Source organism: Octopus sinensis, linkage group LG17 (genome assembly GCF_006345805.1).
Source record: "Octopus sinensis linkage group LG17, ASM634580v1, whole genome shotgun sequence".
In the NCBI taxonomy this organism is placed as follows: domain Eukaryota; kingdom Metazoa; phylum Mollusca; class Cephalopoda; order Octopoda; family Octopodidae; genus Octopus; species Octopus sinensis.
The window spans coordinates 14,326,076-14,350,075 of record NC_043013.1 but is presented as its reverse complement, the minus strand read 5'-3'; the positions used below and the strand labels follow the sequence as shown (position 1 = coordinate 14,350,075).

Sequence of the window (24,000 nt, the reverse complement as noted above, 5' to 3'; positions counted from 1 at the left end):
GCCTGAAGAAATGAATCAATGGTGATGATCAACCGAATGCCCACTGATACTATGGACTACACTGTAATCATCGCAGAAATACGGACTGTGATCTTAAAAGTCATGGGAATTGTTTTCCCTCTAAAGAATTTTGCAATGATCTGCAATGATAATACTCACCCGTAGCAAGGCCAGGAGAGTGAGGAGGGTGAGACAAAAAGGCAAAACTTCTATAGTTTTTTTCGCGTGACTTGGGCAATATGTGGTCTTGCATTATCGTATAAGGGCCGCATCTATTTGTTATTGATAAATGGTGAGCATTTTTACTGCAAATGATTCTAACTGACGACAATACTTTTCTTATTTCTTTACTACCCACAAGGGGCTAAACACAGAGGGGACAGACAAGGACAGACAAACGGATTACGTCGATTATATCGAACCCAGTGCGTAACTGGTACTTACATAATCGACCCCGAAAGGATGAACTTTGAACTCAGAACGTAGCGGCAGACGAAATACCTATTTCTTTACTACCCACAAGGGGCTAAACACAGAGGGGACAGACAAGGACAGACAAACGGATTAAGTCGATTATATCGACCCCAGTGCGTAACTGGTACTTATTTAATCGACCCCGAAAGGGTGAAAGGCAAAGTTGACCTCGGCGGAATTTGACCTCAGAACGTAACGGCAGACGAAATACCGCTAAGTATTTCGCCTGGCGCGCTGACGCTTCTGCCAACTCGCCGCCTTAAGACGACAATACTTTTCTGTACGAACTCTGTCGATTTGGTTTAACTCCTTGTTTTTTCATAGGGTGCTATTCGCTTTCGTTTCTATAGATATGAGTAGAGAGAACCTACTTTTCTTCCCTTGTAATGATTCTGTGCAGGAGAAATATGGTAGCATGTCTACTCTTCAGTGATGAGCATAGGACAACAATTTCATTAAGCCGAGAAGCAGTCAGATGCTGAGTGTCCCACTGACCAAATTTAGACACTTTTCCTAAATCATAATTGTTTTATGATCGAAGTGTGATATGAAGAGTTTTGCTATTTCTTTCGAAGTCTCTTTTGGATTTTCTTCAGCTTAAGCTTTCAGAATGTCAATAGGGACAGAACTTCATTGCACAAATCGAGAGTAATTTGCAAGGTAAAAAATTTCCGAGCGAAACTGGCCATACCATCGTTAGCATTCCCAGAATCTTCAAGCTTCATTGCCACACACAGGGTGAATATTTCTTGCCGCTTCCGTTGCTGGAGAACTCCATTTGAGTTCATACCGCGTGTAGTGTTTAATACGGAGCTGCTCTAAACTTAAATTAATGCATGTTATAAGGTATTGAAAATATACAATCAAAGTGTCAAAAATGCCAGTGGGCTTTGTTTTCAATCTAATATTACTAGGTATAATAGGCGTAGAAGTGGCTGTGTGGTAAATAGCTTGCTTACCAGCCACATGGTTCCGGGTTCACCTTGGGCAAGTGTCTTCTACTATAGCCTCGGGCCGACCAAAGCCTTATGAGTGGATTTGGTAGACGGAAATTGAAAGAAGCCCGTCGTATGTATGCATATATATATATGTGTGTATGTGTATATGTTTGTGTGTCTGTGTTTGCTCCTCCCCTCACCCCCAACATCACTTGACAAACGTCCCCGTAACTTAGCAGTTCAGCAAAAGAGTCCAATAGAATAAGTACTAAGCTTACAAAGAATAAGTTACGGTTTCCTCGGTTTACGGGATTTCGTAGTTACGGAAAGTATAATGTACGACCATTAATTTCGGGACACGGTTTGTAAATTTGCTCTTACGGAAACTCGTATTGCGTAGTTCTAAATTGTTAGCAATTTAAAATAATACTTTCTTGTTAGCTTAATCGCGATCTGTATTTTAGTGAAGATCAAAGTATATAGTTAACGATTTTTAACACTATCATCACGTTATACACATACACGGACATACATACACACATGTATATGTAAGATATATATAAGGTAGATAATGTGCAAGGGTTCTATGGTGTAATGGTTAGCACTCTGGACTCTGAATCCAGCGATCCGAGTTCGAGTCTCGGTAGAACCTGACTTGTTTCTTTTTTCAAAAAGCATTTTTATGTGTGTGTTTAAATGTTTTCATATGTATGTATGTTTGCGTGAGTGCACCTACCATCAACATGAACACAACGACTATCAGCAAAAGTGATAAACAGTACGAAGTAGATAACCAAATCCACTTTTTGGTAAGAACGTATAATGTGGTGTTTTACTGTATTTTTAAAAGCTGAATGAAATAATCTTTCTTAGGTCTACGAGGATTGACTTGAGACTAGACACAACAATACAATTAGTAAGATCAATATGACCACAACACTGCCAGCCAACAATACTTGCCCACCACCACTAACATCGAAACCAATGCAACCCACATCATCACCAATATGAACCCATTAACTTTTGAATCCAAAGGAGTACAACAAATATTAGCATGGACACTACACGTGCGTGCATGACTGTGTGTATCAGTGTGTGTGTACGTGTGTATGAGTGTTTGTGTATGAGTGTATGTATATACTCTTTTACTCTTTTACTTGTTTTAGTCATTTGACTACGGCCATGCTGGAGCACCGTCTTTAGTCGAGCAAATCGACCCGGGATTTATTCTTTGTAAGCCCAGTACTTATTCTATCGGTCTCTTTTGCCGAACCGCTAAGTGACGGGGACGTAAACACACCAGCATCGGTTGTCAAGCAATGCTATAGGGGGGACAAACACACACACATACACATATATACATATATATACATATATACGACAGGCTTCTTTCAGTTTCCGTCTACCAATCCATTCACAAGGCATTGGTCGGCCCGGGGCTATAGCAGAAGACACTTGCCCAAGGTGCCATGCAGTGGGACTGAACCCAGAACCATGTTGTTGGTTAGCAAGCTTTTTACCACACAGCCACTCCCGCGCCTATATATGTATGAGTGTATACGAGTGTGTGTATGGGAATGTATTTATAACATCATTTGAAGCATTTAGTAACAGGGTGTCGTTGGCGCCATTCCAGCCATTTTCGAGGTTAGTATATCATTTTATTTTTGTCTCGAAGTCTAAAATCCAAAAAAGTCGGGTGAAAGAACCGGCGAGGCTTGCAGTAAGGTCGAAAATCCGGCTGAAAAAATTATACCTCGATCCTGTTGACACGACGTTCACTCACCCAAACTCGGACGAGAGCACATTTGCTCAATCAATAACTTCAGTGTAGCCCCTGCATCATTTTTTGAGGTGTTATGGCTCATTTTCTAATATTCCCCGTTACCATCGTATCGATAATGGGCTATTATCTTACTATCTTGTCTTACTTACCTTTTAAAGATGATTGCCTTGGAATATCAAAACACAAACAATAGCTTTGTGGGGTCTCTGTATGTTTTTTCATGGTATTAAGGCTAAAATATGCGATGCGATACACCGTTTCGTAGTACAGGGATATTCTACAAAATAGGAGACGCAGTCATTGTTTCATCTTTCAAATGCATACAGAAATAAATAATTTTACCCATGAAATGATTAGAGAAGGTCTTCACGGTCATTTTAAGACCAAAACCAGAATTGTCTCCCCTTATTCACAGGAACTGGATAACTCCTACCCCATTTCCTGTTTTGACACACAAACACCCAACCTTTTCAAACAAAACATTATAATTAAACACATGCATCCAAATCCTCCAAAGAGGTTTTTCCAAGGACTATTATTGAACACTAAAAGCATAAACACTACAATGTATTGGTATACATATTTATTAATTTTGGTATCTATTTAATATTTTTTTGAAACATTGTAAATTTTTTTTTTCCCCTTCCACAATTTAAGAAAAAAATTTTACCCTTCCAAATCTTGAAAATTTGCCTTGCAATGAAAGCCAGTTTGATTACATTTTTCTTTTTTCATTTAATTTTTCATACAGCCATTTTTATTAAAATTTACTTTCAATTTAGCATTCTGCCTTATTATTTTTTCCACTCCTATCATTTCTCCAAGTGCGGTTAACACAACCCCACCATTTACTGACTTATATATATATATATATATATATATATAATTTCAACAATTGAGGGTAAAATTAATTAATTAATCAATTTCACCAAGTATTCAGTATTTACTAAGCCCTTTTATATATATATATATATATATATATATATATATATATATATGTATGTATGTATGTATGTATGTATGTATCTATCTATCTATCTAACTCTCTCTCTCTATATATATATATATATTTGTATATTAAATTGCTACGGAAACATAATCACTTTCGGTCCTCTTACAGGCAGGACACGTGGTATCTATATCGCAGGCAACTTTTAGATTGATCCCCTTAAGGGGGAACTAAATTTAAGGTAATTTCATGAGTATGTGTACTAATTATGAATCCCATTCCGTTAAAGGAAAACTCGCGAAAGATACTTATTCATGTGGTACACGACGAGCAGGGAGAATCTGAACATTAACGGGTCCTTTCAGAATATAAGGAGTTAAGGGCCAAAACCCTTGCGTGACGCGGAGATAGGGGTTTCTTCTTTGAAGTCCGTCTGCTTACTCAGCTCTCCCTAGAGTTTCTTACTACACTTATATTGATTACTGAATCCAATGCTTATTTGTGCGTATGTGTGTGTGTGTGTGTGTGTGTGTGTGTGTGTGTGTGTGTGTGTGTGTGTATTTATGCATATATATATATACACATATACACATATGTATATCTATATATATAAAACTGAGAATGTCTGTCTGTGTGAATCCTTAAAACTTGAGAACTACACAAGCAATTTCATTCAAATTTTACACATGCCTTACTTAGGGTCCAGGGAGTGTCACTTGTAGCAGATTCGAACATAAATGTCTGATCGCGAGCAGATATTCACGTTCGAATCTCCAAGAAATTATTAGAAATCAATAAATACACGTAGGATATATTGTACAAATAAAAATAGTATTTCCAACTGCAAATGTTATTATTTCCATTTACACTCATAGAATTTTCCCTCGGGTATACGTATCTTTGTTAAACATACTATTTTAAGGAAACCATGAGTAAAATACAGAGTATTTGTGTAAACGTAACACATAAACGTCAGTTCTGTAACATATTAAAATCGGATGAGGAGGTAGTTTGTATAACAATCTTAAATATGCAGTTTATCATGGGGACAGGTGTTAAGCGATATTTTACCTTTGCTAAGAAAACTAATGAGTTTTTTCATAATTTGTTTCAAAAACCACAAACAGCATCGAAAATTATTAATGAGTGGTCTAATAAGAATAATGCTTATTTTTGTGATATTATGTCAAATTATAATTATTTCATTTATTTATGACATAAGAGTAATCATATTTACGTGACAAAAAGATCCAGGTATTGCATTGAGAGAGAAAGAAAAACAACAATTAGCTTTTTTGCAAACTTCTAACTTAATTGAAACTTTCAATAAACTTTTTTCTTCAGTTCACTAATATTATTGCTGAATACGAAAATTCATGTGAATCAACTGATGATTAAAATGGATTTATTCAGACGCTAGATTATGGGAATGCAAACAAACCAACAACGGTTGTCGAACAGTGACGTGTCAAACACAGAGAGGGAGAGAGAGAGAGAGAAACACGCACCTGTGTATATTTTTATCGTTTTATTTGTTTCAATCATTGAATAACTTAATTTTGGCTTCAGCCCCACTACGGACTGTAGGTTGGGCAAACGTCTCCAACTATAGACCCCAGGCCAAGCAATGCCTTGTGAGATAATTTGGTAAATGAAAAATATGGTAGTCCGTCGTGTCTATAAGTGTGTGTGTCTGAGGTGGGTCCTGTATTTTTGTTTGTTCCCTTTTCCTGCCACTTGAAACCAGAATTGGTTTTTATTTTTATGCTTCCGTGTCTTAGCGGTACCAGAATAAAAGAAGTCCTGGGGTGACTTCTTCAATTAAATTATCCAAAGTGATTACCCAGCAAGGCTGCACTCCAATGAAAGAAAGAAGTACACTGATATTCTGGATCCGACCTTCTTATAATCCGCACTAATTTACGAATAGAAATTTCAAATACGAATAATAATTTCAGAATAGTTTACTGGCTCTTTGTACAGTACGGCATTAATACACTTCCATCATATATACTAAAGTATAAATATATGTTCTTTTACTTATTTCATTCATTAGACTATGGCCATGCCGGATAAATCTACCCCAGCACTTTTTTAAAGCCTGGCGTTCTCTTTTGCCGAACCACTAAGTTACGGAGATGTAAACACACCAACACTAGGTGTCAAGCGGTGATGGGGAATGAACAGAGGCTCAAAGATACATACATATAAAGTCTTCTTTCAATTTCTGTCTTCCGAATCCACTCAAAGCTTTAGTCGGCTCGGGGCTATACTAGAAGACAGTTGCCCAGGTTGCCACGGAGTGGAACTGAACCCGGCACCATGTGGTTAGGAAGCAAACTTCTTACCACCCAACCACGCCTGCGCCCACAGTTATTGAAGCAAATTCAAAATTTAAAATTTAATTTAGTGTTCGTTGACCACACTGGCTCGAAAAATATCAGTGATCCGAAAACTAAAGATTCTGCAAAATCGATATTATACCTGTAAAAGGGTAAAAGAAATTCTCTTTGTTGCCGTTGTTGCTGTCACTATTATTATTATTCAGTAGTTTTATTTTTATAGCGTGCTTTCCCTTCACTACCGAGCACAGCTCTGTGTGCCTTGGGTATGTGCTGTGATATGTTGTGGTGCTCTGATGGTTACTGTATTGAAAGTGTTCTGCGTTGTTGTTGTTGTTGTTGTTGTTGTTATTATTATTATTATTATTATTATTATTATTATTATTATTATTATTATTTTATTATTATTATTATTAAGGCGGCGAGCCGGCAGAATCGTTAGCACGCCGGGCGAAATGGTTAGCGTTATTTCGTCTGCCGCTACTTTCTGAGTTCAAATTCCGCTGAGGTCTACTTTGCCTTTCATCATTTCGAGGTCGATAAATTAATTATCAGTTGAGTACTGGGGTCGATGTAATCGACTCATCTTCTCCCACCACCAAAATCGTTGCCCTTGTGGAAGAATTTGAAACCATTATTATTATTATTATTATTATTATTATTATTATTATTATTATTATTATTATTATTATTATTATTATTATTATTATTATTATTATTATTATTATTATCATCATCATCATCATCATCATCATCATCATCACCATCATCATTATCATTATTATTATTATTATTTATTATTATTATTATATTATTATTATCATCATCATCATCATTATTATTATTATTATTATTATTATTATCATCATCATCATCATCATCATCATCATCATCACCATTATCATTATCATTATTAGTATTATTATTATTATCATCATCATCATTATTATTATTATCATCATCATCATCATCATCATTATTATTATTATTGCGAAGGAGCATGGCTCAATGGTTAGAGTGTCGAGCGTACGATCGTGAGGTTGTGAGTTCGAATCCCGGATTGTTGTGTTCTTGAGCAAGACACTTTATTTCACGTTGCTCCAGTTCACCCAGTTGTAGAAATGAATTGCGACGTCACATGTACGAAGATGTATCGTCCTTTGCCTTTCCCTTGGATAACACTGGTGGCGTGGAGAGGGGAGGCCGGTATGCATGGGCGGCTGCTGGTCTTCCATAAACAACCTTGCCCGGACTTGTGCCTGAGAGGGTAACTTTCTAGGTGCAATCCCACGGTCAGGGGGTCTCAATATATATATATATATATATATATATATTATATATATATATAAATGTATATATATGTATATATATATATAAGAAAATAATATTGAGCTCGATTTCTTCGACTAAACCTTTCAAAGTTGATGCCCCAGTATGACCGCATTTCTTTTACTGAAACAAGTAAAAGAATGAAAATATAATCCATTTTAATCATAAATTGAGTCGCATAAATTTTCATGTTCAGCAATAATATTAGGAAACCGAAGGAAAAAGTTTATTGAAAGTTTCAATTAATCTAGAAGTTAGTAAAACGCAAACTGTTGTTTTTCTTTTTCTCTCAGTGCAATACCTGGATCTTTTTGTCACGTAAATATGATTAATCTTATGTCATAAATAAATGAAATAATTATAATTTGACATAATATCACAAAAATATACAGTTTTCTTATAAAACCGCGCATTAATAATTTTCATTGTTGTCTGTGATTTTTGAAACAAATTATGAAAAAAACTCATTAGTTTTCTTGGCAAAGGTAAAATATCGCTTAACACCTGTCCCCATGATAAACGGTATATTTTAGATTGTTATACAAACTACCTTCTCATCCGATTTTAATGTTACAGAACTGACGTTTACATGTTGTGTTTACAGAAATGATAGCTAACAATACTCGGAACTTTATTCATGGTTTCGTTTAAAGTAGTACGTGTAGCAAAGACATATATATCTGAGGGGAAAATTCTATGAGTGTAGATGGAAATAACATTTGCAGTTGAGCGAACCATTTTTTTGTTTTGTTTTATATTTGTGCAACAATATATCTTAAGTGTATTTATTAATTTTTAATAATTTCTGACAGTTTCGAATGTGAATGTTTGCTCGCGATCAGACATTTATGTTCGAATCTGCTAGAAGTGTAGTGAGAAACTCTAGGGAGAGCTGAGTAAGCAGACGGACTTCAAAGAAGAAACCCCTCTCTCTGTGACACGCAATTGTTTCGGCCCTTAACTCCTTATATTCTGAAATGACTCGTTGAATGTTTAGATTCTCCTTGCCCGGCGTGCATCACAGGAATAAGTTTCTTTCACGAGTTTTCCTGTAATGGAACGTGATTCATAATCGATACACATACTCATGAAATTTAGTTCACCTTTGAGGCATTAATCTTCAACGTTGCTTAGGATATAGATATTACGTGTCCTGTCTGTAAGGGTACCGAAAGTGATTATGTTTTCGTAAGGAATCTAATATATATATATATAGGAAAGGAAAAATTATAACGCAGCATGCTAATTTGAAAGTAAATTTTAATAAAAATGGGTGTATGAAAAATTAAAAAAGAAAAAATAATAAATCAAACCGGTTTTCATGGCAAGGCAAATTTTCAAGATTTGGAAGGGGAAAATTTTTGTTTTTAAATGAGGAAGGGGAAAAAATTTATATATTAATACATATATACCAAAATTAATAAATATGTATACCAATACATTGTAGAGTCTTTATGCTTTTAGTGTTCAATAATAGTCCTTGGAAAAACTTCTTTGGCGGATTAGGATGCATGCGTTTTAAATGTAGTGTATATTTTGAAAAAGTGGGTGATATATTTCATGTACAGGTTAACGTATGCTGAATTTGTAGTGCAACTTGGTTTTGGCAATATCACGCAATATATTCACCTGTTGCTTTGATGTTAATTCCTAATTTAATTTTGGCTCAGATGAAATTCTTAAACTGAATCAATAAAATCACTTGATTCATCCCAGACTACTCATTAGAATATACCATATTTGTTGGTATACAAAACAATTGCGCATCTTTTTTCTGTATTACTTAGTTTCAAATTCCCACTCCTAATTGCGCCAATTATGAAGAAATGACTTTCTCACTAAATTAACTGTCCAGTAGGGGAACATCATGCAGTTGAGTAACAGATTTTAGATTTTCATCAATACCCTATCGTTTACTTGGCTTCTGCCTTTTAGCAATATCACATCCTCCCCGTACAGCACATGCCGATCTGTTTCATATATATATTGTAGCATGTTACCCGTGTTGAGCTAAAAATTTGCGTGTCGTTGGGTTTATTCCAATACCTGTGCCTCTGATTTTTACTTTTCTACTGCACTACGCCATTTACTGCGGGACTAAACTTAAAGTCGGCACAAATCTTACTATCCTTGCTTAATGTATCTCACCAACTCGGGTTCGAAAAATCAAGCGGATATCATTATAGATATTGTTTCGCTCGATAAACCAAGTACTTCCCCATACATCGATCAGGACCAGCTTGAATTTGATCTTAGAGGGCATAAAAATGTCTTTTACTCACGTTGAGTAACGTTTCACATTATCTCTTCAGGGTAAAAAATATTGGTTAAAGGGATATTTTTAATGGAACTGTAATTTCCTAAGTTTCCTAAGTGTACACGTACTTAAATTCTCACAATATGTATGTGAGTGCGTGTGTAAGTATGTATGTAAGTGTGTGTGTGTGTGTTTTCTGTGTGCATATAACTTTCGTCTCCTGCTTGTGTCAGCCATTAGACTGCAGCCATGCTGGGGCATCGCTTTGAAGAATTTATAGTAGAATATATCGATCCCAGTAATTTTTTTTAAAGCCTGGTACTTATTCTATCGATTTCGTTTGCCGAACCACTATGTTACGGGTACATAAGCACACTAACACCGGTTGTCAAACGGTGGAGGTGGGGACAATCAGAGACACATACATACATAATACATACACATATATATACATATGTATGTATCTATTTATCTATTTATATAGCTATCTATATGTATATACATATATATATACATATATATATATATGTGTATATATATATATATATATATATATATATATATATATATTATATATATATAATATATAATATATATACCTATACATATATATATAACATACATACCCCACATACATAATAATATATATATATATATATACGCATATACATACATAAGGTAGATATATACATGTATGTATGTATATATATATATGTATGTATTGTATTATATTTGACACACACATATATACACACACAAACAAACAAAAATAGCTCAAACAGAAAAACCATTATGGTGGTTCAAACTTCTGAACCACCATTTTATCAGCAAAGAATAAGCCACCTTTGTGATATAATGGGAACAGGGCCGGGGGTTAAATGGCCCCTAACTACTTTTTAATCGTTGAGGTAGACAGCTGCTATTTTGCGTCTACATATCAGAATAGGACGGCATTACCAAAACTACCGTCAGCATTATAATCCAAATGGGGACCTGTCTGTGTATCTGTCTGCCAGATCATTCTCCCCTCTTCACACCATCTCTTTCCCCCCTGTGTCCCTTGTAAATATATATATATATATATATATATATATATATATAAAATATATGTGTTGGTATATATATCTATACGTTATATAAATGCATATATATGTATATATATATATATATATATAATATATATATATATATAATATATATATATGGATACATACACAACACACACACACACACACACACACATATATATATAATATATATAAATATTATATATATATATATACGCATATACACACAGACTATAGATATAACACATACATAGATGTATAGGTATAATACAGCATATGATTATATATAAATGCATATATGTATTTACATAGACATATACACGCACACACGTAATACATGTATATGCGTGTATATATATATATAATATATATATATATATATATATATATATATATATGTAATCATAATAATTATATATATAAAATATATAATATTGATATTTATGATATTTATAATTATATATACTACACAGTTCTTTTCAAGAACATGGATTCTATTGAATGTATGTAACAATTATGAACTATTCCATTATACATTTTATAATAAATTTTTTTGATAAGGTTCGTTTTTTCAAGAACCGAAACATGTAAAATTAAAATTTATGTAATATAGTGGCGTTTTCAAACTTCTTTTTTACAAATATATACCCACTCGTATACGATCCAATCTTATTATAAATATATATATATATATATATATATTAATATATATGCACACACACACACACACACACACACACACACACACACACACACACCACCACACACACACACATATCTATCTATCAGAGGTGACTCCAGGTCATGAACGTCACTCGGGCTCATCACAAATTTCGTATAAGACATATGCCTACTCGCAGAGTTTCACGGTTTTCCCGATTTATTTCTCTCACCAAATGGCTATTTTTTTTATATCTTGCACAATATCTTTCTCTATTTCTAAGCTAAGCGTGAAAATATAGCAACCCTGCAAAACACAACTGATCTTTGCTCACAGACGCCCACCCAGAATGTCAGCAATCAAATAACGACAGCGTAGTGCACAACGAACATCAGCGGTCTGTCTGAAGCCTGTACTCTTGACAAGGGATGCCAGTCAGTCTTTTACACCGACCAGGCTCGTTCGTATTAGCCCGAGTCGCTGGATAAATTTTCGTTCCTTTAAGAATATTGTAGAACGGAAACTTTTCATAGACTGGAATGAATTTGAATCCTAAATTCTACAGAAATATATCGTTTCAAGAAAACATTGAATTTGAATTACTTTTAACTTTTGCGATTATAAATAACAACTCGGGCTGAAACTTCTGAGCCCGAGTCGGGCGTGTGTGAACGATGTTGAGAGGACGTCTGCTACGAATGATATTTTTTGACACAGGGCACTTCTAAGACGATCGTCAGATGCTGAACGAAAATAAATGAACTACGACCAGGTTCAATAAATGTGTGTATATATATATATATTACATGCATACACACACACACATACATTCACAGAATACGTCATAAAGAAGAGTTGAGAATTATACATCTTCAACATTTATTTATCAAAGTATTTTCTTCCTATTCCATTCCGACACGTGTTTTGGTTCTAGTATGCTTTGATACAGAAGATACATGCATTTAGTTGATTTAATATTATCCAACGTTGTTCGTCTCTTTTTTTTCATAATGGTAAAATAGATACCTATTTAGGCGGAGAGCTGGCAGAAACGTTATCACGCCGGACGAAATGCTTAGCGGTATTTCGTCTGCCGCTACATTCTGAGTTCAAATTCCGCCGAGGTCGACTTTGCCTTTCATCCTTTCGGGGTCGATAAATTAAGTACCAGTTACGCACTGGGGTCGATATAATCGACTTAATCCGTTTGTCTGTCCTCCTTCTTTGTCCCCGCTATGTTTTGCCCCTTGTGGGTAGTAAAGAAATAGGTAAAAGAGATACCTATTTAGCATAACTATTCTGCAATTTTAGTGACATACTAGTGACATAACACTTGTACTAGTCTCCTCTTTTTTCTCCTCCTCCTCCTCCTCCTCCTCCTACTACTCCTACTACTACTACCAGTGCCGCTAAAATAAAACATATGGATTCGGTTACAATTTAAAGTTGGTGAACCCCCGGAACTTAACATCTTGTTAAGTTCTGTTTGTTTAAATTAAATTAAACGACCACCGAACGTATTTTAAAACAATGTATAAAATACTATCATGTTTTGAGTGAATATACCTATAGTTTTTAAAATAAATTAGGAAAAAGAATGCAAACGTGGGTCCATTATCTGAAAGATCAGCTGCTCATCAATATGATGTTCTTGGGAGTTTGTCACATACGACGCAGAAACTTGTATATATATATATTATATATATGAATCTACACTGGAAGAAACTCATAAAGTGTCAATCACATAATCAAGAGGTATCACGTCAATAAATCAATTTATAACCTATTTAAATCTATATAACATGATGAAAAGAAATGCAAGCTTTTTTTATAAAAATATGCATAAAAGAGTCAGGAATGTGAAAAGTTCATAATAGTTCAATTATAGATAAGTATACCCCATGTTTCTGTGTGTGTGTACATTTGTCGTCCCCCTATGCTGCTGTATATATAATGTTGCATTGGGGTTTGGCAAAGGAACATACGTGATAGAGAACAAAATACAATGTTCGTGACAGACATACTCACCCCTCATTGGCCACAAATCATCACAATTTCGAAGACTTATTGATAATATAGTTCTATTTTTTGTGGTGGATTGATAGCGAGCAGGAGGGGGGATGGCAGTAAAAAGCTGCTGAAGTTTGAAGAGCACAGGAGTGGCTGTGTGGTAAGTAGCTTGCTAACCAACCACATGGTTCCGGTTTCAGTCCCACTGCGTGGCATCTTGGGCAAGTGTCTTCTGCTATAGCCCCGGGCCGACCAATGCCTTGTGAGCGGATTTGGTAGACGGAAACTGAAAGAAGCCTGTCGTATATATGTATATAATATATATATATATATATATAATATATATATATATATGTATGAGTGTAATTGTATGTTTGTGTGTCTGTGTTTGTCCCCCTAGCATTGCTTGACAACCGATGTTGGTGTGTTTACGTCCCCGTCACTTAGCGGTTCAGCAAAAGAGACCGATAGAATAAGTACTGGGCTTACAAAGAATAAGTCCCGGGGTCGATTCGCTCGACTAAAGGCGGTGCTCCAGCATGGCCGCAGTCAAATGACTGAAACAAGTAAAAGAGTAAAAGAGAGTAAAGAGAATCTGAAAGACAAGAATGAACAAGAAAAAATAAGACAAATACAAAAAAATATGGGGTGTCAGAACCGAGCGGTAAAAAGAAAAATTTCAGAGGACTACGGGAAAACATAAAAACGAAAAATCAAGGATTTATAAAAATGATCATATGGTTGAATATGAAACCTTGCCAATAAGCTGACGTAATAAAATTTATGCTTTTGAGTCAGCGGAACCAATAAATTGTCACTCATTGCGAAAGTATGCCTGAAGTTCTGCAATTAAAAAATGAATCGTTGAGCGTCGATGGAAGAACAGATATTTTTATTAGTAAAATTTTGATGAAAAATATTCCGTTCAGGAAAAATAGCAGCTAAAATCTAGGGTACGATTTCATTTTTCAATTAAGAATCAATTACAAATGAGATCAACGATTTCTATAAGATCAATCAGCAGGATATAAAAAATTACTGATGTCTAGTTCAGATAGTCCATCTGCAGTGCTAAGAGAAAAGCAAAAACAACGAATGGTCACGTGATTCAAACAAGTAAGTTCTGATCTGATACATTAAATGATGTGTCATATATTATGAAGATTTATTTGCAAGCGATATTTGGAATACTGTTACAATAGTGAAAGATGTAGAAATTTTAATCAAGATAGTCTATAAGTAGTTTGAAGAAGTAACCAATTATAAAATTTTAGACTTTACTATTCGTGGTCTTGATGAGACGCGAATGTTCTCAAGACATCTGGTCTTCAAAGCGATAGATCTAAATGATGATATCTTTCTAAAATACTTTGAAATTGAAGATATGAAAATAAAGAGCAAAAATGCTAAGTACTGTAAAAAGGAAATATGCAAAAGTTAAAAAAAAAATTAGTTTAATCCTCAGTTGAAAGTGTACATCAGAAAAAGGAGTGATTTGGTCGATAGGAAAACGCTATCCAGGGAAAACTGTTTTTAAGAAAAAACAGTTGAAATTATAATTTCATTCCGCAGGAAAGCAGATGTTTAAAATAAATATCGGTTTGTTTGAGTGATGTGTGCGCATCTGGGGGAAACGTTTCCAGCAAAGCTCCATGCAGTATCGTCTGTATTTGAATTCTTTATTTTACGCCTGAAGAAATTTTCTATAATCTTTGGCTTCATAGAATAAATTCTAGTTGAAAAATATAAACAGCTCAAGAGACTGTGGTAGCATGGTATTTGTCAGGTTTTTGTAATCCTATACAAGGATTTCTAATATTTTATTAACCCCAAGTGGCAGCGAGCTGGCAGAAACGTGAGCACGCCGGGCGAAATTCTTAGCGGTATTTCGTCTGCTGTTACGTTCTGAGTTCAAATTCCGCCGAGGTCGACTTTACCTTTCATCCTTTCGGGGTCGATAAATTAAGCACCAGTTACGCACTGGGGTCGAGGTAATCGACTTAATCCGTTTGTCTGTCCTTGTTTGTCTCCTCTGTGTTTGTCCTTGTTTGTCCCCTTGTGGGCAATAAAGAAATAAGAAACGTGAGCACGCCGGGAAAAATGCTCAGTTCAAATTTCGATGAGGTCGACTTTGCTTTTCATCCTTTCGTGGTCGATAAAAATATGTACCAGTTGAGCAGTGGAGTTGATGTAGTTGACGTACCCCTTCCGCCAAACCTGTTGGCCCTGTGTCAAAAGTTGAAACCAATATTTAATAACCCCAAATTTAAACAAAATTCTTGAAACCATTTCAGAAAGTGGTGGCCTCCATTATAAAACATGCATGTAGTCATAATGTCATCTCGCTGCTTCTTGATATACGAGCAGCATTTCATGTTGCAAGTGTTGGTCGTGAAAAAAGAATGTCGTTTGATGCAATTTATTGCAGGAATGTCGTCTGGACATGTTTTTACGCGGTAACAGGAAAGGGAGTCAACCTCTAAAGGGTTTACACGCACTGGAAAATACAATTTTCAGATGCATAAAAACAACCTTCTGACAATTCGAATGTTCGTGTAAGGTTTTGCAGACTTGCCAATTTTCTTTTTATTTGAATGTTTACAGACTTAGTGTTTTTATTTTAATATTTGACATAGCAACAAAGAAATTATTATTATATATCCTAGTAAAAGTGGTTTGATTATTTTTTTTTGTATGAAATTTTTTTATGTTAAATATAATACATAAACAATAATTTATTTTAGCCTAATATAATTTACAAAAAAATGTGGAGGCGCAATGGCCCAGTGGTTAGGGCAGCGGACTCGCGGTCATAGGATCGCGGTTTCGATTCCCAGACCGGGCGTTGTGAGTGTTTATTGAGCGAAAACACCTAAAGCTCCACGAGTCTCCGGCAGGGTATGGTGGTGATCCCTGCTGTACTCTTTCACCACAACATTCTCTTACTTCCTGTTTCTGTTGTACCTGTATTTCAAGGGGCCGGCCTTGTCACATTCTCTGTGTCACGCTGAATATCCCCGAGAACTACGTTAAGGGTACACGTGTCTGTGGAGTGCTCAGCCACTTACACGTTAATTTCACGAGCAGGCTGTTCCGTTCATTCGGATCAACCGGAACCCTCGTCGTCGTAACCGACGGAGTGCTTCCATATAATTTACAAAATAAAGTAAAAATATGATTAAATAATGGTATATAGAAAAATCAATACAGCGATTAAAATATTTCTTTTGTTATACACTAGTTGTAAGTAACTGACTTTAATTTCATAATCTTAAGACAAAATCAATTATCTTAAATAGCAAAAAAAAAAAAAAAATTCTGCACACTTCAGAATAGAAAGAACCACAAGACAAATAACTGGAAGAAAAAGGAATTAAATGGCCAATTCATAAATCGAGGCAGTTGGATGTGAAGAATGCTGATTGTAGTTCAGAGAAAAAGATCTGAAAATAGGAACTTAATAACCAATCGTTGCCACTCAGGAATAAACCGATAGAAAAAAATTGATAAGACAGAGTGATAAGATTTACACAGATAATAGTTATAGAATGTATAGAAACTGAATGAAAGAATTAACCATCTGCTAACCTAGTGCAATGCACTACTGCAAAAAGAGTATAAATGCCGGCATGAATTTGGCGGCAAAAAGATGATTGCGAATCTGGGAGCCTTCACGCTGAACGATACTTGCAGAATTTGATTGGATTTTTTCCATAGAATTTGATAATACAATTGAAGCAAGGAGCCAGAAGACTGATATGAAGATGGAACGCAGAAAGAGTATTATAATATTCTCTTGTTATGGATAAGTCAAGTTGCCCTAAGAAATATATTATCTAATTTGTTTCGATTTTCTAAATCTGTCAATTTACTTAAAATTATATTATATACTTTTTAGTACGAGCAGCTAGTGATGTTAAAATATCCTGACCTATTAAAGGGGCTTTCTAAGGGATTACTATATTATTAAGCGTAATATAGTAATCTATTTCCTTGGTGTCTAAAGAAGTTATTCAAAGATCAAATGAAACCAGGACTATGGACCTGTCATAATTCAATATTATCTCCACCGTCTTTTGCCCTAATATTTTATAATCCTTCACCAAGAACGTATTTTAGAAACTTATACTTAATACTTACAGCTTCAGTTCACTCCATCCACCCGTATGGGAAACACCTTGAATAAAGCTGGGTAGGATTGTCAGCCTTTGGATTAGAACATACACTACAATCGATTTAATATAAACAGATTAAATGCACAAAACTGTTATACCAAAGGAACCCAAGGTACTTATTCAGCAGAAACACGAATTGGAACGTAATGCGAAGAAAGAAAAATAAATTTTGAAGATGTATAATTCTCCAGTCTTCATTATTGTCTTCATGGTATTCTCTGTGGAATCTGTTGAAGCGAACTCAGGACTTACCAATTCAAGTGAGTACAGTTTAATTTTTTAAATTCTAAACGATTAAAGATGTTTCCTATCATTCGATGTGGTTGGTCAAAACTGAATTTTTTCAAAACACTCGTAAGGTAACTTCCCGGGTTTAAAATACCTATACCTTTGTGTTAAATATATATATGCATATATATATACATATATACATACAAACACACAAACACACATCAACACACACGCACAAACACACACACATATACATATACATATACATATATATACATGCATACATACATACATACATACATATCTCTATATATATAAAACTGAGAATGTGTGTCTGTCTGTCTGTCTGTCTGTCTGTGTGTTTCCCTAAAACTTGAGAACTGCACAACCAATTTCATTCAAATTTTACGCATGCCTTACTTAGGGTCCATGTTGTTTCATGGGCAAAAAAGTTCAACTTCTTGCCTAGAGCGAGCCCATAGCAATATCATATCTTCGCCACTATTTCAGTATTACGTGTTAAAAGTGAAACAAAAACGTTTCTCTATTTTATGTCAGATACTTTCACTTTAACAATAAAAATAATAATAACAATTGAATTATATGTAGTAAGTAATAATTAAAATCAAACTAAAGTATAACATAATCGTAACATAACAAAAGTAAAAATAGCAATTGGTATAAAATTGCATCAATGACTTGAACTTGAATAAGTGGTTTCACATGAATAGGAATAAATTAAAAATAAAATTAGCATGCAGAAATGGGATAGTCCAGATGGATAATAAAAAATTAAATTAAAGAAAAGACTATTGTCTATAAAGTATACAATGTAGAGAAAAAAGAAGATTTGAACACATGGAGGAAAGCACCTTCGAAAAGTGTCTTGGTGCGACTATGAAAGATATCTAATCAGAGGCGGTAAATTCGCCACAATAGAAGCAAGGTTCGAGTGCAAGGGAGTACTCGACTCGAACTTGCTAAGTGGAAATATTTAATTTTTCCCTAAATATCCGGGACGTAGGACGTCCCGGAAAAAATCTAAAATGCCCCCCCCCACCGAAGTAGAATTAAGCTGGATTGTAGCTACACTTCTATACAAGAGGGAGGACAAGATACAATTGATCGAAATTACAAGAGACGGACTAACAATTCCAGTCTGTTATATATTTTGAGTATTGTTATCACTAGCGATATCAAGATATAACTTTGTATTTTGTATTTTATGTGTAGATGTATATATATAGATGTACATGTAATATGTACACATATATATATATACATATATACATGCACTAGCACTATGAACCGGCAACGACGGGTCTTTAATGCTAGTATATATATATATATATATATATATGAATGTGTATGTGTGTGTTTGTATGTGAGTGTGATAAAAGAAAGGAAAATAAAAATAAATGTACATTCGCCGGGTTGTGACTTTTTATAGATATTTTGTGAATAATTACAACTTTGCATGCAAACCATGGGAAACTGGACGCCTGAACTATTGCAACACGGGGTAAAAATATTATCAAACCAATGGCCCATCAGGCTCCTCCTCCTCCTCATACTACTACTACTACTACTACTACTACTACTACTACTACTACACTACTACTGATTTTATTACTGTTGTTATCGTTATTGCAGATTCGGGGTGGGGGAAGTGATGTGTAAGAGACAGGTTTTAGTTCTGTTATTGTCATTTATGTTTTTTAAAGGTTTTTCCCCGATATTTTTATTCAGCTGGTTTATAATGGTCATTGGCCATCATACTTTTAATTGTTCAACAACATGATATGCGTATGTCATATATATATTTTCTTTATTTGTGAATTAAGGCTACCACTGGTTTCATGTTACGAAAAATAGGAAAAGATCTTAATACCTAAACAATTTTTCAAATAGATCACATGGAGGAATGGTGTTCGTCCCATTTTGGATAAACACAAAGTCTCCGGTGTTTTCTCACCTTTTACCATAAGAGAGATATTTTTTCAACGGTAACTGCAGTATATTTGCCTACATTATCTCTCTCTCTCTCTCTCTCTCCTCTCTCTCTCTCTCTCTCTCTATATATATATATATATATATATATGTATATAAACTGCAGTATATTTGCCTACATTATCTCTCTCTCTCTCTCTCTCTATATATATATATATGTATATATATATATATATAATATATATATATATATATATATATATATATATTGTTATACTTGGGGATGGCCATATCTTATTGGCAATTAAATCACGTACTATTTAATCGATCAACACATTTATTGTTATTCGTATTGTTTATTTTATTTTAGTCTGTCCATTTTCACGTCACACATTCTGTGATGTCATCAGTGACTCCCTTGTCCTGCTTATTCCAGTCTATCCTCGCCCCTCCTATACAGCTATAAGCAACAGGTTGCTTATAGTTCCTTGCGTATAGTTGTTTACGAGGCAAGAGATGAAGTAATGACATGAAATAAAAAATAAAGCGTGTTTATTCTCCTCGAGAGAAGGTGACTACTTCTAGGTTTACATTTCATTTTTCAATATTTTCTGAAATCTTTTTCTATGAGTAAAAAACCATATAATAATTCCATATTTTTTATAATCCATTTATCATATACTGGTGGGACGAGAGAATACTTCATGGAATGAACGGTATATCTATTGGGTTATTTCTGAAAACTTTATCTAAAAATCGTAGCCTGTGTTGTGTGTATATGGTAAGATAGTTGCTCATCTGCTACTCATTGAAAAGTGAAAGAAATTGGAATACGATGATTACTTAATGCACTTTATATATACACTTTATATACAATTTTATAGACTTAATACACAGCACTCATAAAATAAATATTCACTTTTGTTTTTTCCATTTTCCCTCATAAAGAAACAATTGTATATACTAAATAAATGTGAATATTCCACGGAATTGCACTTATGCGCATGCGTTAAATGGTAGGTGATACAAAAAACTTAGTTCAATTAAAAAAAATATACACTTTTCACTATCCAATCACCAATGTGGTCATTTTTATTAAATGTTTAAAACATATGAAGTATGAAGTGTTCGTGAGATGTGCTAAAATCAATAGCTAAATAGGCCTTATAATTTACATATACATACATATATACACATGCATACGTATATATATATATATATATATATATGTATATATACATAAACATTCATACATTGATATACAGACACATACATACGCAGATGCATATAGACTGAGAAACACATATGCATACATACATGCATACATACACACACACACATACACGCACATATATATATATATATATATATATATATATATCATGGAGAGAGAGAGGGGGGAGTGAGAGACGCAGATACACAGAAAATGAATAATTGGTGTGAAAAACAGGAAGTCTTCGAGATGTCTACTAAATCATTAACTGACAGACACGTATCTACATTAAGGAACCAAAATATTTGCTTTACCATTATTTTGATTTCTGTCTTTTTTATTCTTGTATTTTTCTTATATTTCTTTTTTTTTTCTTTTGTTAGTTTGTTATGTATGTTTTTTAGCCCATCTAACTCGTACCGTGACACCAATTCTTTCATCTTCTTTCTACCTTACTTACTTTCCAATTATCATCGTGCATGCTTGAAAATGTTTATTCGTTGAGGAATAGTATTTACCGTGTCCACATTTACAATCGTAGTTGCTGCTGCTGCTGTTACAAAAACAACAACAACAGCTGCTCCTGCTACTACTACTACTACTCTTTTCTTTTGGCTGCCACTTTTCAATTTCTTCAATTTTTGTTCCATTTGATTTCTTATTTGTTGTATTGGTGTAGTTTCGTATGCCGATCATTGGCATGAAATTCATTTTCGCTATAAATCGATAAAGAGTTAATAGCTTTTAAAATTTGTTAATTTTGTGCAATTTTAGCCCACCGAAAGCCGCAGACATAGCAACAAGTCCATCTGTTACCAAGCTGCTTGTGGTCATTTTCACTTATTATGCGGTCATTTTCACTTATTAAATGTCTAAAACACTTGAGGTATGTGGTGTTCGTGAGATGCCCTACAAATAATAGCTAAATAAGCCTTAAATCACGCATTAATTTTTAAAATAGATTTTGCATAATTGTATGAATTTCTTTGTGTAGGATACAAACTCGTAAAAAAATTCCAAAAAATTTCCCCAAAATAAAAAAAATATAAAGGGTTACATGACCTTCACCAATATTTCATGTAATTCAAAAGATTGTGCTCAGGGGAATTGCTCATATCCTACGCAAAATACTTTCTATGTAATCTCAAGTTTTAAAACAAACATAATTTTCTTATGGTTTCTTAAAACATTCTCTAGAACAACACTATGTACAAAACCAAATATATGGCACCCAAGGTATAACACCAACATGAACTTCTAACTTGTCTCTGGAGGTCTCTGGGTGAGACTTGGAGCCAACTTGTACAAATGTAAAGCAGAAGTCAAATAATAATAATGATTAATAAAAAAAAAATTAATATAATAATAATAATAATAATAATATAATAATAATAATAATAATAATAATAATAATATTAATAATAATAATAATAATAATAATAATAATAATAATAATATAATAATAATGAAATAGAAATCAGCAAAATGTGGAAGCTGAAGACTAAAACAATACCTGTTGTCATAGGTGCCCTGGGAATGATAGCAAAAGGGGCTGATAGCTACCTAACTCGATACCAGGAAACCCAAAAATGGCAGAAGTTCAAAAGATAGTGCTCATGGGATGCTCATATCCTACGCAAAATACTCTCTATGTAATCTCAAGGTTTAAAACAAACATAATTTTCGGTTAAAAAAAAAAAAAAAAAAACTTTTTTTTTTTTTTAGACATTCATTAGTACAACATCCCCACCCACCAAATATATGGCACACTAGGCATAACAACAACATGAATTCCACCCTGTGTGTCTCTTGAGGTCTCTGGGTGAGACTTGGAGCCAACTTGTACAAATATAAAGCAAAAGTCAAACATAGAATAATAATTAGTAATAATAATAATAATAGTAATAATAATAATAATGATAATGATAACGATGATGATGATGATGATGATGATGATGATAACAATAATTGTAATAATAATAATAACAATAATAATCATTATTGCTATTTCAAATTTTTGCCACAAGGGCAGCTTGGGGGAGGTGGTAATGAGACGATTTCATCGACCCCATTGTTCAACCGTTACTTATTTTATCAACCCCGAAAGGATGAAAACAAAGTCGACCTCGGCGGAATTCGATCTCAGGACGTAGAAGCGGGCGAAATACCGCTAAGCACTTCGTCCAGCGTGCTAACAACTCTGCCAACTCACCTCCTGAAGTAATAATAATAACAATCATTTTTTTTTCTTTACTCCCTACATTTCAGACATATTCCGTCCTCGCTGTTACTTCGCCATTTTTTGTTACAGCTTGTTGTTCAACCATTTATACAATAACCAGTTGCCATCCACACACAGCCCATCCATACAATAGACAGTTAGACCGCTCTCCCCAACCCAAATCAGTCTCACCACCGCCCTTCCCCCACAAGTATCATAGAATTCTCGTTAAGCAAAATACCAGGATATAGTATGGAATATTCATTGATCCTTCTCTGATAACTGAAGAATACGGAATCTCTGCAGCAAGATTTCTTGCAGATCTCAAAGATATTAGGCATTCTGAATGTTTCCCCGTCTCCCCCAAACCCATATATATATATATATATATATATAT

At 34.3% G+C, this 24,000-nt stretch overlaps 1 protein-coding gene and 1 non-coding gene across 6 annotated transcripts in view; one reads left to right on the top strand and one right to left on the bottom strand.

Moving 5' to 3' along the window:
- LOC115221048 (transient receptor potential cation channel subfamily M member 2-like) overlaps positions 1-24,000 on the bottom strand; it is a 706,843-nt gene that overhangs the window by 63,752 nt on the left and 619,091 nt on the right. The window lies entirely within an intron of this gene.
- Trnaq-cug lies at positions 1,993-2,064 on the top strand. Its single transcript has one exon. It is a non-coding gene; the product is annotated as a tRNA-Gln (tRNA).